Below are 14,120 nucleotides of genomic sequence, written 5' to 3'. Positions count from 1 at the left end.
TCTATTGTCTGTATTTGGTGTATTCTTACTGAATATATAAATAGGCTGGGCTATGTACAATGACCTACAGCATATGTTGTTCACTTAACATTGCTTTCAACAATGACAGAATTTGTTCGATTTGAATTGTTCACAAACCAAAAGGCTCTAACAGTGCATTTCATCTGAGGGCTCCATTGATTAAATGTGTTTATTTTGTCCCTTTATTTCATCAGCTAGGGCCGGCTGGCTACCACTGCCCCCTGCTCTGCCTCCCAGGCCTCCTGGTTCACAGGTAGGTGAAGAACTTGAGCAGGAGAATATTGGACATAGTGTTTCTTTTAAAATGGCCAGTGGTCATTAGGAGATTTTGCCATATGGGCGAATACCACAATCTTTTGTGGTATTCTCTCTTCCTCTCTTTGGAGGAAAACATAAGTACTGTTAACCTGAGTTTCTTTAATGTCAATTACATATGTCACAGGCTTTAATCTAGTGATTAACAACATTCCAGTTAAGAGAGTACAGGTTATTCTGACCAGATGCAACAGTTTTGCCATGGCTAACGGAGGAAATATGGAATGGCAGATAATGGCAGGGTAAAAGTATTCTGCTAAATTGAATATGTTAACATTATTTGGCATTTAACTAGAGTAAACTGTGACCAACACAAAAAAGTATTCCATGCACCCTACCTGTTGATGGAAAATACTGTGAAGAACCAACAAGTCCTCACAAAGTCTAAAGTAGGAAATTAGTGGGATAAGTTCCAGCCAGCCCATTCCTGGCATTTCCATTTTCTGCTTTTAGGAAGGCTGTGTGTACGTGGGTTTTGTGTGTGCGCGTGTGCGTGTGTGTGTGGGGGGGGTGCTTGCGTGCACGCACACACACACACACGCATACATGCAGAGTGGTACTACAAAATATTATTTTCCCAGATAACACAAGACCACTCCTATATCAAGTAGAATTTTCCATTCTGTATCTTCAGCATTCTACTACATCATTCTATTGCATGGGTAGAACAGACTTCTCTTTCCATATTTTAACTATTTTGGTGAAGAGTACAGCCTAAGCACCATTGGTTCCACTGTCACCTGGGTGACCCCAATTCTATTGTACAAAAATAGATATTAAAAAACACTGCTTGTTATTGATGCATCAAATGCATTAATGTTTTGATATTTCACTGTATTTGAAGGATAGAATTCTAAGAATGCAATTCTAAAAAGATTTGCATCTTTCTAATTCCATTAACATTTAGGATGGTGTATTTTTCCTTAGGATTGCCCTGTATGTGATCATTTAAGAAAGGTAGACCTGAGCTAGTGTTTAATTTCTAGTACATCCTATAGATCCTTTATTGGTGTAGTTCTGGCTGCCCAGTACTGTAGAATTATTTTCGGTTGGTTTTAGCCAATTCACTGAAATGCAGCAATTTATAATATATCAGGTGGTAGTATACTTGACAGACCTCTGGCTGACAGGGTTTTTCCCCCAACTATTCCTTCCATTTGTAAATGTCAGCAACACATCACTCTTCATATTTAGAGAAGGAAATGTGTACATGTCATTGTATGTAGTTCATAATTGACAGACATACCTAATTTATGTATGAGAACAGAATTATGCTGAATAGCTTTGATTGCATAACATGTTGCATAATAATACTTATTTGATCAACAAAGCATGTAATCTTTGAGTACAAACAAGTGGATAGTGATGCAAAGTGCTGCACTGTATAGCTCCAAGTTTCATTTTAAACAAGAACTACATGAGGGAGTATGTTGTGTTATAGGATATTCAAAGTTATTATGTATTAATAAGTGGGGACCCACACATAATGCAGGGTAAGGATTCCCTGCCATCCCTCTTGGTCCCAGTTTCACCACCTCAATGGCAGCAATGATAGCTTACCCCATCCTATCCAACCCACCTTTACCATGGCTACAGCTCCCTGCCTCCTTAGTGTCAGTGCTTCCAGGTTACTGTGGACTGTTTGGGGAATTTTCAAGCCCCCCTACTTTTCTGACTTAAAACTTTTTCTTTTCTTTTTTTTGTGATCCTTCCCACCCGTCAGTATGCAGGAGCACCTTTTGGCTCTCCATCTGGCCCCAACCCAGAGTCTCCACAGATTAGGATATAGTTTGCTATTAGTTGGCTGTTACATTCATTTCAGCTCCTTCTGTTTCTTACCTTTTGCCCTCTTATTAAACAGAAAAAAGACAAAATTATTAAATTATAAAAGTAGAACTTAAGCATACTACACTGACCTCTCCTCCATGTACATCTGTGAAATTCTTGTTCTATCTCCCATTCTCAATGTACAGGAGTATTTCTTCCAAGACTTCTGTCAGCTCTAAAGGACTTTTTCCTGGTTATTACTTTATCATATCTGTTTATTATTTCCATCGGTCTTTGTCTGTCTCCTGCTTTCTTCTCAATGGGGGCCCAAAGCAGCTTACAATACAGAAAAAAAAATACAACAGAAAAGGAAAATACAAAAAGGAAAAGGAGAGAGCTTCTGTGCCAGACAGATCTTCCATCTCTCTGCTAGGCAGTTTTCTGCCCAACTTAAGGCTATCACCATAGTGCTAAGCACTGAAGGACAAGACCCCTTTGACTTATGTCCCTGCACACTTTAGGTCTTGTAAGCAGAGCAGAGACCAAACTCAGTGAGATGCTAGCCACAGGATATTCCATAGTTCCTCAGCTTCTCACATTATTGTTCTTTGAAGTTTTAATTACAGCCCCTCCAAAAAGAAAACAAACCCCAGGTTTATTTTTTGCAAGTAAAGATCAAAATGAACTTCATAACTCCTTTCCTCCTATCTTCTGCTCAGGCTCATGATAAGGTGGAATCTCTGCAGATATATGTATGTGTGTGCTTTTGTCTTGCAGGTTTCCCATCACATCACAAATGCTGAACCAAATGCTCCTCTTAAATCAAGCTACCAAGACTTCAGACTTGAAGAACAGGTACAGCTTTAAACTGTAAGCATAGAATTGGCAGGCAAGTTTCTCTGTGTCTCTTATTCAGGGATTGCACAGATGCTTAGTTTGTTTATTTATTATCCTGACTAAAAGTAAACAAACTCAAATTTAGGCTGCTAGCAGATGACTGAGGCAGCCAGAAGATGGTTGCACAGGTTAAGCAGCTCAAGTGCCAAGTCAGATGGTGCAAAGTAGCACAGATCCAACAATGCAGTGGTCAGGCAAGTAAGGTATGTAGGCAGACGTCAGGCAGTCCAGGGGTCAAGGCAGGTGGCATTTGTAGGCAGAGGTCAAGGCACAAACCAGAGTCAAAGGCCAAGGAAGAGCCTGGTACTTTTCAGGAAATCATACACTTACACCCAGGCCGAGGCAAGCCCAAGAAAAGGCTTAGGTAAGATGCCCTGCTAATGGGCCAGGCTTCTGCAAGGACTTAGTCCTCATCAGAAGCAGATACCTCTAGCTCACAGAACCTTTTGCCAGTCAGATGAGCGTCACCTTTTGCTGTGCAGCTGAAGCCTCTGTCTGGCTCCTTTGTGCAACTGGCTCGTTACTCAGCTTGTCTAAATTTACTAATGGCTCTCCCAGGTGCACAGCATTAGGCTCTGCCTCAGCTGGCAGGGATGGGCTTAGAGCTGAGTGTTGTCTGTATCTCCTCATGAGGAGCTGGCTCTGGATCCATGGTATCTTGTACTATCTATGTCAGGCTCTATGTCAGAGTCTTTGACACCCAGGGATTGATTCATAACAGAGATAGTACAAGACTAATAGTATTTCAATTTACTGAGCAGGGGCGTATCTTGGAGGGTCTCTTGCAACTCAGGTGCCACTGACCATGATCACATGGGAGGTGCATTTGGCTGCCCCATCCGACCCACCAACCTCAACTTGCCTGCTGCCTTGAAGAGCCCTGGCTCATATGGCTCACCCCTCCCTTTCTCTCCCCCTGCCCCCCACAATACTTGCCTGGCCCCGACTTGCCCAGCCTGCCTTCTCCGTCTATCTCCCCACCACACTCACATGGTCCTGGTTCACTGCCTTGCCTTCCCACTGCTTCATCTGGCTCTGGCTCACTGACTTCCTCACTCCTCCCCACCCCGCACTGACACTTGCATGGTTTTAGAAATGTATAAGTATATTATTAGGAATATATAACACAGTTAAATAACCATACATGTGTGGGATTTATGGGAACAGTCCACTAGTATCCTGGAGCGATTTTTCCAGTTTTAATTTCTCTTGCATTTCAAACATCTTGATTAAAATCATATATAATAATTTCAATGGTTGTATAGCCAAGGCTTAGGGATTTTCTTGGTAGCAGTGGTGAAAGTATTAGCCTCCCATCATACCTTGCAGCAGCCATCTAGGATTATGTAGTAATGCCTGGTCTTAGGAAAAAGAGCAAGGAATGTATTGTAATTTCTGAAAATTGTGAAAAACTTATGTGTACAAATTCTGTTCCCTAAACGCTTCTTTGGGAACAACCATAGGTTTTGTTTTAGTGAAATGAAGCAAAAGTTCCATGGTGGCTATACCGATAATGCCCTAACAGGTTCCACCTTGACCTAGTTCATGGTGGACTAGCTGTGCAAAGATCCCTTTTCGAATTGCTATGCAAAGATCCCTTCTTGAATTGCTGAAAAAAACTCTGACCATTTCCACTTGGAAACAATGGGAAAAAATAATGTTTTGTATCCAAGTATTCACTGCTTCTTTTGATTTTTTTATGGATCTATAAAATCTTGACATTTTGGCTATGACTGAGCATAATTCTTATCCCTCTCCCTTTCTCCCATCCCTTATGTGCCTGGCCATCAGAATGTGCTTTAAAGTGGTCAAGATAATACAAACTGCTTAAATCTTATAATTCACCATTGCTGTTCTTCAGTATAGCCATCACAGTTATAATAAGCATATGGACTGCATTACTTAATGGGGGCCTAGGCTTAAAAGAACATACATGTATACAAGTGGAAGAGATCTGTTTTCAGACTAGGAGAATTATGGAAATGAATCAAAGAGAAAGAAAAATCCTCGCATGATACATTTTTATCTCTCTCTCTTTGAATAGTAACTATTTTTCTATATTCATATAATGCTTACCTTGTCCTTTTAAGTATTACTGACTATCTAGAGTTGCTGTGCTTTATTTGTACCCACTGTATGGTTAAACATCACTTTATTCTGAGGGTTCAAATTTTGCGTGGAAGATTTGGGGCCTTTTGGTTACACAGAGACTGGAGCACAGTCCTTTGCAGCAACTTCTGTAACCAGAAGCTTCTGTACTCCTTACAGTGCATTTCTAATAAAAGCTGCTACTACATCTTCTGTGAATGAGTTTTTCAGATGCAGCTCACCCAGTAAAATACTTGCACAAGCAGCTATTTGTACCCATTAAAGCTGATTCATAATGGATGCATTAGCTTTATGTTTTTGCCAGATTTGCCTAAGAGAAGCAGGGACTCATTCTCCTAGTAGGTCTTTAAGCATGTTTACACAATAATTCTGTTTTTATGAGGCTTTTTTAAATGTCTGAAGCTCTGCATCTCAATCTCTTGCTGTAGACTATTATAACCCTGTTTAAGTCAGGGCATTTAACTATGGCTTGCAGCAAAAGCAGGAGTCTCTCATTAGATAAATCACTGAATAATGCCATGAGAATCATACAGAACTTGTTCTCTGAAGCAGTCTGTTGTGTTCAATGTAATAAAATCCCTTTGAAATCAAAGATTGTTCTGTACACCTCACACTATTTGACTGAATTGTCTTGAGAGGACATGCATCTATTAATATTTTTATTATATTGTTTTAATTTATTCTAAAAAATAAATACACAAGGGCATCATAAAATAGATTTGAAGGCGGGGAAGGCCATCTATTTCCTAGCAAGTCATAGTAGTTTGTTCTGGTACACCAAAAAACCTTTTTTTCACTCTTTTCAACATATATTTCTTAAATGACGATTCTATTAATTTAGCCCTAGAAGAATACACATTCTGCCTTCTATCTTAATTTTTATCTAATTTTGCAAAGCCACAGAATTTCCATTAAGGGCCTATTCATTACTTTGAAAAGCACCAAACACCTTGCAATTTACATACGTTATTGTTTTTGCCCCAAACCTTATCACAAACTCTCAGACAGCTCTAAGAGAAAAAGCTTATCTAAATATGAGGCTTGCAGAGAGTCAGTGCAGGGGCTTTTTGGCAGCTTGTCGCATTTGCATCCCTATAGGTTTCCTTTCTGTGTTGTCACTGTCAGCTTCTAGGGCAAGTTTGAAAAAGAAATGGGCATTTCTCTGTGCTACATACCTAGTTCTCAAACTAAAGAAAAGAGGCTTGATTTCATCGGGAAACTGACTTGGGAAGAAAAATGGGTTTGTGAAGAACCTACATTAGGAATATTAAGGCGGAAACTCTGCCTATTTAATAAATGAATAAATGTTTTGCCAAATTTCTATTCTGTCCCTCATCTATTCCTTTGTTGTTCTTTTACTTACATAAATATTGCCCTTCAGTTCCTATAAACCTGATGCTGCTGGATTGCTACAAAGTATTTTGCAGCAATATAGTCACTTAACACACCTCTTAAATGGACAAAATTATATCCAGAGGCTAAAGGGCATTGTTGCTGTCAAGGCACATTTTATACATATATACTGGGAATTCAGTAGAGTGGTACAATACTGGAATATGTGTCAAGGAGATATCTCAAGGTATAAGGATAGAGTTACTATTATCCCCTAAGATTTTCCTGTTAAATTATGAGGATTTCCTTCTTAATCCTTAGCAGGATTTCTTAATCACTTATTTATTTATTTATTTATTTATACTTTGGGCTTCTAGACCGCCCCATCCCCGAGGGGCTCTGGGCGGTGTACAGCAGATAATAAATACAATTTTAAAACATCATAAATAGGCTAAAACTTATAAAAGCAGCGAAAACTAGCTAAACATTAGCATTTAAATGTAAAATAAATATAGGCATAGGTGTAGGTGGCGCCCGGTGCCTAATATTAAATTCTTCCACCCCCAGGGAGAACGGTAGGTCTAGATAGATGTTATAGGCCCAGATGTAGAGGCCGGCGGAAGGGCCAGCGAAAGGGGCCAGCGGAAGGGGGCACCATCAGCGGCTGGACTCTCCAAAGGCCCGGCGGAACAGCTCCGTCTTACAAATTTGTAGGAGCTCACCAAGACCATAGGACTCCCGAACAGCTGGATCACTTTGTACTTTAGAAGATTCTGTTTTGTAGGCAGGCAGGGCATTGTCAGGTCCAATCCAACAGGTCAAGGCAGGTGGCAGGTGAGGCATAGTCAGGTCACAGTCCAACAGGTCATGGCACAGGAGATCAGGCAAACAGGCTGGAGCTCAGCAGCAGACCAGGCACACAGACCAGGCACACAGACCAGGCACACAGAAGCAACAGGAACCACACTTGTGGCAGCCAGGCAGAAGCAGGCTCACAGCAAGGCTTATACAGAGAACCTTGTCTCAGGGGTTGGGATTCTGCAAGGAGTTAATCCTCATCAGCTGGAGATACTTCTATTCTCCTATATCTTGCTGCCAGATGAGCACTTCTTTGCTTCTGAAGGAGCTGCTTATGGCTCATCACTGGGTTCCCTAGAAGGATCTGCAGGCTCCTCATCAAGCAGGGAAGGGCTGAGAGTTGGCTCTGCTGCCAGGTCTTCCTCTGGAGCAGGGGTAGGGAACCTGCGGCTCTCCAGATGTTCAGGAACTACAATTCCCATCAGCCCCTACCAGCATGGCCAATTGGCCAATTGGCCATGCTGACAGAGGCTGATGGGAATTGTAGTTCCTGAACATCTGGAGAGCCGCAGGTTCCCTACCCCTGCTCTGGAGCAACCAACTTTGGCTACACTGTGTCCTCAAGTTCTGCCTCAGAGTCTTCTGTGTCCTGGAGGTACCCAGGGGCTGGCTCATGACAGATTCCTTTATGAAGTCATGATTGTGGCTTCACAGTATATGTGTATAGAAGAATTTACACTGCACGTACACCAAGAAGCTATGGCAAATCATTGTGACAACATGTATTAATTTTTAATGTGCTAAGCATCCTCCAGTAGAAGTAAAAAAGTTTATTGTAATCAGTCTTGGAGTTGTGCCCATTGTTTCTCTGATCCAATGTCTATTCTTGTTTCACGTGCCAAATATTGGTGGGTACAAGATTACTGGTGTATTAAATGTGTCACATTAAACAGAATAGCAAATATATACAGTCAAACCAATACTGAAAGATATAAGGCCAGCCAAGCCTAAAAAACAAGGACTGTATATATAGGGATACAAGGCAATGTGGTATAAGCAGTTATTTTGAGTGTAATTTCAACAGATACTTCATAAACCGTTCATAAAGATTATTCATACAGATATATTGTGGTTATTTAACTGGATAGAAAGGTAATAAACACACATATAATGAGAGCATGTCATAAACATTGTCCATGAGGCACGAAACCTGCAATAGTCATATTGCGTTCCAGTCAGTAGAAAGAGTCAGTATCTCCAAAATTCAATGAATCTGTTATGTCTCAAAGAATCAGGAGTCGGAGGAACAAAACATGGTGCTTTATTTCAAAGCTGCTACTCACGCATAGCCTAAAATCAGTCTGCAGCTGTGCTCAATATAACACACCTACTGATTACCAATTCCAGTGCAACAGCTGCAGACTCTTAAAACAATACAGTACCTCACAATCAATACAATACATTACACCCCTTCCCCCTAACTCCTGTAATAATCTGGTGGGATTCTCTTTCGCTGAGATCGTCTCAGCTCCCGCTCTGGCTCCTGAGTCTGTGTTTGTTCCTGGTTCTGCATCCACTTTAGAGCGCAAAGCAAATGGAATACGCCGTGATTTTAGACGTATTGGGGGTACTAAAGGATCAAGATGCAATGATATAGGTGGACCCTTATACTGCCCCAGTCCCTCAGCAAACACACTCTTAAATTCTCCCACTAGCACCTCCCATGTCAACTTGCTAACCTCATGAATTCCAGTAATTACAATTCCCAACCTCCCAAACCAGTCCAACCCCAATAGGCTCGTCCGCCTTCCTTCCACTATTGTAATTTCAAACATCCATCAAACATATGATGACTGCACATGGACATTACACATATAAACCACAGGTACTCTATATTGTGATAATCCATTAAGTGGTAAGTCACAAGATTGAATGTCCAAATCATCCTGTGGGCAAAATGTTTTATAAGTGTCCCTTGAAACGATGGAGAATGCTGACCCAGAATCCACTTCCATCACACAAGGGACATCTTGGATCTTCACAGTCACCGACAACTTACGCTGGATCTCGGGTTGCTGCGTGGTTAATTACATCAGCTGCGTAAGCTTACCATCACACCTGCTCATGTGGGGGGTTGGCGAATCAAACCAGCTACATGGGGACGACAAAGTGCATCCACAAATTAATGGCCAACCCGAATGGGCAGGGAGACGCTCTTCTTGGTCCCTGATGCCTTTTTTCTCTGCACACTCTCCCAATATGCCCCGCGTTTGCTTAGAAACATTGTGCCTCTTTAAATTTACACCTTTCTCTCTCATGGGGCCCACCACAACTCATACATTTCTCTGTTAAAATCCTCCCCCTCTGTTGTGGTGGTCTTCCCATCTTCATTGCACCATGCTGCAGTCTCTGAATTTCACCATTACCCGGGTCTACCACAGTCCCACTGCCAGCTGTTTGCAATTTCTGTGGGCTCCCTGGCCTGTCGCACCTCCCGAGTAGAGGCTGCAGCAAGTTCAAAATTCAAGGCTTCTTGGTATGCCGTTTGAAAAGTCAAGTCTGTCTTTGCCAGCAGCTTAGCTTTTGCAATGGTGCCTCTCTCAGGCCACAGACCAGGCGATCCCTTAACATTTCTTCCAAATTGGAGAAATTACATTGTTGTATAACCCGCCCATTAAGACTGCAACATAATCTGCAATGCTTTCCAGTCCCCTCCTGATCACGTTTATAAAAAACACTCCGTCTAGCTATTTCACGGCCGGTTGGGGAAATGAAAATGGTTCCTTAATGCAGTCAGTAATATCTCTACAAAGCGGTGTTGCTGATAAGTCTCTTAAGCTATCAATGCTGAGGCGAGGTCAAACACCCCTTCACCACAGAGGCTCAAAAAACACGGCTCTTTTCCTTTCTGGGTCTGTTATGCCATTTGCCAGAAGATAAAATTCCAATCGGGCCTCATAACTCTGCCACTTCAAAGGAAACTCCAAATTAAACTGTTCCAGCTGCCCTTGAAAAGCCATAATTTACTCACAGTCCTTGCTTCACAAAAACTTGCTAGACTCGTCATAAGTTTATCCTCGTCGCCAATATGTTATGTCTCAAAGAATCAGGAGTCGGAGGAACAAAACATGGTGCTTTATTTCAAAGCTGCTACTCACACATAGCCTAAAATCACTCTGCAGCTGTGCTCAATATAACACACCTACTGATTACCAATTCCAGTGCAACAGCTGCAGACTCTTAAAACAATACAGTACCTCACAATCAATACAATACATTACAGAATCAAAAATATTTAGATGAGTTGTGGTAGTTGGCAGCAACAGCTCCAGCAAGTGATGAAGAAACTACGGCGACGGTGTCATTTGCAAGCTCTCATATGTGGGGATGACCACCAGATTTTTGAAACAAAGATTGTATGAGCATATTAGTGCTTTGCGTACTAAGAAAGAAGAGGCACCATTAACTAAACACTTTTTAGAAAAACAGCATACTGAGAGAAATTTCAAATTTATGGTTTTATTCTTATATAGGGGCAATGTTGAAGATGTGAACACGGTCAAACGTGTATTACTTAGACAGGAGGCTTGGTGGATCCACTTGCTAAACAGTTGCCAAACTGGTTTGAATAAGGACCTAGATTTCCGCTGTTATTTGCATGGGGATGTGTGGAGACTCATTCCAACAAATACACTGACACATACTTGTTGGAAAAGAAGTCGGCCGCAGCCCAAATTTATTTAACATATATCCAAAAACATTGAAGCTGGGCGAGGAGACGCAACAGAGTACATCCTGGCTGGGCAATGAGCTGCTGATCCTGGTTATAGGGCAGCCTAGCTGATATAGGCCTTCCGGACCAGAACCCCTGTCCGGCACATCCCTGAGGGAACTGGAACAGGAAGTTACTAGGTGCCACATGGGCGCAAACCCAATTTGTGACACCCCTCCCTGCCGAGACGGCGAGCTCTTGGCACGGCCCCCCCAGGCTTGTCTTCAAGGACTCTATCGCATACCACAGACCTCATATGGAGGCCCCCATGGGAAGGTCCGGCATGCAAGCTTCTGCCTTCCCCGAATAGGATGTGCTCTTAATACTTTAAAACTAGCCACCGAGCTGTTAAACCAACAGCTCCCGCTAACTTCAGCGGCCCAGAGTCACCTGGCTCAGTGCGTGCCGCCCAAAGCCACTGCAACAGAGCACATCAGGCGTCATTTTGCTCCGGTCGTGCGCGTGAAGTCACTGCAGCAGAGCAGCTCAGTTTCCCTCAGTGCATGCCGTAAAGCCATTTACCTTAGAGCAGCTCAGTGCGAAATGCGCAATGAAGCCGCTGCAACAGAGCATATCAGAGCATAACCGACATCATTTCACCAGATGTCCTGGCGTCAATCTGATAAGTGTACTCTGGCCGGGCAAAGACAAGCACCGAGCGTATAGGATATATCACTATGAGGAATAGCGTCCCCCCTATATCGCAACCGCAACCCGGACTCGCGTGCGACAAGCCTTAACCTTGGCTTTGTTTTTTCCCTGGTGGGAACAGCTACATCCCTCCAATTCCTCTGTTCCAGCATAAGCCGCGACTTCGACAGCTTGGTCTGTAGCGTCTTACAATGCAACCAGCTCAGGTCAGGCTCCATGAGGATCCCTCCAAGTCCTCCGTTCTAGTAAGCCGCGACCAAACAGCTTGGTTTTTGGCATGCGTACAACATGACAGAAAGCTCGGAGTCCAGTCTCCCATGAGGATCTGCAAGGCCACTCCCTTCAGGCCAGGAATGCCATTCTCTCCCAATTGTAGCATAACTCCATCAGGGAAGCCGAGATTGAAGGACGGAATCCATAACCAGGGGAGTAGGGAATACCACCTCATGGACTTCGCTGCGTAACGACTAGCCCAGGACACAACGCTGTGGCCCACCAGCCAAACTCAGTAACGACGCACCGCCAGAACTATAAAGAGAACAGAGTTACAACAAAAGGTGAGGCCAGACGTTACTACGGTAGGCCAAAGATTTCCAGCAGCCTCCAGCCTGACCGGTCTGTAGCCTGAGTCTAGTCTGCGTGGTGGCCCTCTTGAGAGGCTGAGGTTGCCGCTCCCATCCAGAAGAAGTGGGAACCAAAATGTTCTGCAGGAAGACCCAGAAATCATAAGCAACCCCACAGAACAGCTGTGAAAGCAGCCAGCCTCGAAAGAGGCCGGTTCCCGCCGACGCCGCCTTTTATAGGCTGCTTGAAGGCCCCTGTCACGTGCCGGCACCCGGCCACGTGACAGCCTCGGCCGGCCGGCGGGAATAATACCTTCCATTCGTTCCTCCCCCCACGCAATTGCGCCTCCCGGCTGAAGCCTCGGGCGCGATTTATAATGTAACACATCTGTTGTACATTGTTATGCAACTTGCTGATTTGCTGAGCGTTGAAGCTAGGGTCTGTTTCACTAAGCTAGGAATGCAGCAAATTCAAACTGCAGATGACAGTTACTGCAACTGTAACCGTTGGAAGTCTGCTGAGGCAGTTATACATTACTTTGTAACTAGATGATTCACTGAAGGTAGAAGCTGTATGCTGCTTTACTTAGCTAAACACATAAAGAGAATTCAATCTGTAAGTAACTGTATCATTTACTGTAACTGATCATCAGCATGTTTAAGTTGAACAAAATTATATCTGTTAAAATGTTAACTTATTGATGACATTAAATTGTTTGATTTCGCTGCTTTTATGAAAGCAACTGTTACCATATTGCTACAAAGATGTAACATATATAATGTCCAACACAATTTGAAATAACATCTAAAATGACAGTTTATATTTATGCAGTTATTTCTAATAGAATTGCCACAGGCATAGAAGAAATTTCTATTGAAAGCGCGTGGACTAACACGCGCCTTTAGCGTTCTACGAATGTGGCTACCATGGCCATTAGTTTCTTCATCACTTGCTGGAGCTGTTGCTTATAACTACCACAACTCATCTAAATATTTTTTGATTCGTTGAATTTTGGAGATACTGACTCTTTCTACTGGAGCCTTAATATGACTATTGCAGGTTTCATGCCTCATGGACAATGTTTATGACATGCTCTCATTATATGTGTGTTTATTACCTTTCTATCCAGTTAAATAACCACAATATATCTGTATGAATAATCTTTATGAACGGTTTATGAAGTATCTGTTGAAATTACACTCAAAATAACTGCTTATACCACATTGCCTTGTATCCCTATATATACAGTCCTTGTTTTTTAGGCTTGGCTGGCCTTATATCTTTCAGTATTAAATGTGTCACAGCCAGTAGAGTGTTCAGATGAAGTTATTCCAGCACATGTACTCCTGAACTGGCTAAACTTGTAACTGACGTCTTTGGAATTGCCAGCTTCAGGCAAACAGTTTTAGGGGTGTGTGATGTGCACGTATGTATATGCTGTTCGTGCATATTCTAATTTAAAGTGTTGTGGCAGTTTCCACTAGGTGGCACTTTAAGGACATTGCAACCAGTCAAACCATGTTCTTCATATTTCTCATCTATCTTTTTTCATTACAATAATATTTTTTGCATGAGATTCTATGTGTAGTGGAATCTGGTATGAATTTGAACTCTGTGTTCCACAGTAGAGTACATTTCTCATACTAGTTACAGAAGGCAGTATAGCAACTGCCTATACTTGCAAACACTTACAAACTCTTGTGAAAGTGGATTAAAAGTGCCTTATTCTGCATGTGCGGAAGGGCCTTAGTTCTGCATTTAGTACTCTTTGATAACATTCTGTGTTGTGGTTCCCACTATGTGTGGCTGCGGAGGTCAGGAAGACTTTTATTTTCACTCCCAGAATGTGTCAAACAGAATTCTTCAGGAGGGCATTTTTATAAGGAGACGAAGG

At 42.5% G+C, this 14,120-nt stretch overlaps 1 protein-coding gene across 1 annotated transcript in view; it reads left to right on the top strand.

The window, feature by feature from the left end:
- The first annotated feature begins 215 nt into the window (after positions 1-215).
- Positions 216-14,120, top strand: part of LOC125431828 (ralBP1-associated Eps domain-containing protein 2-like) — a 47,472-nt gene continuing 33,567 nt past the window's right edge. Inside the window, exons 1-2 of the mRNA XM_048494980.1 lie at positions 216-274; positions 2,881-2,958. The gene's annotated coding sequence lies outside the window, so the exon portion shown is untranslated. The remainder of the gene's footprint in view (positions 275-2,880; positions 2,959-14,120) is intronic.

Source organism: Sphaerodactylus townsendi, linkage group LG04 (assembly GCF_021028975.2).
Source record: "Sphaerodactylus townsendi isolate TG3544 linkage group LG04, MPM_Stown_v2.3, whole genome shotgun sequence".
Taxonomy (NCBI): Eukaryota; Metazoa; Chordata; class Lepidosauria; order Squamata; family Sphaerodactylidae; genus Sphaerodactylus; species Sphaerodactylus townsendi.
The sequence above is the reverse complement of the archived record's forward strand: the minus strand, read 5'-3'. Positions and strand labels throughout refer to the sequence as shown.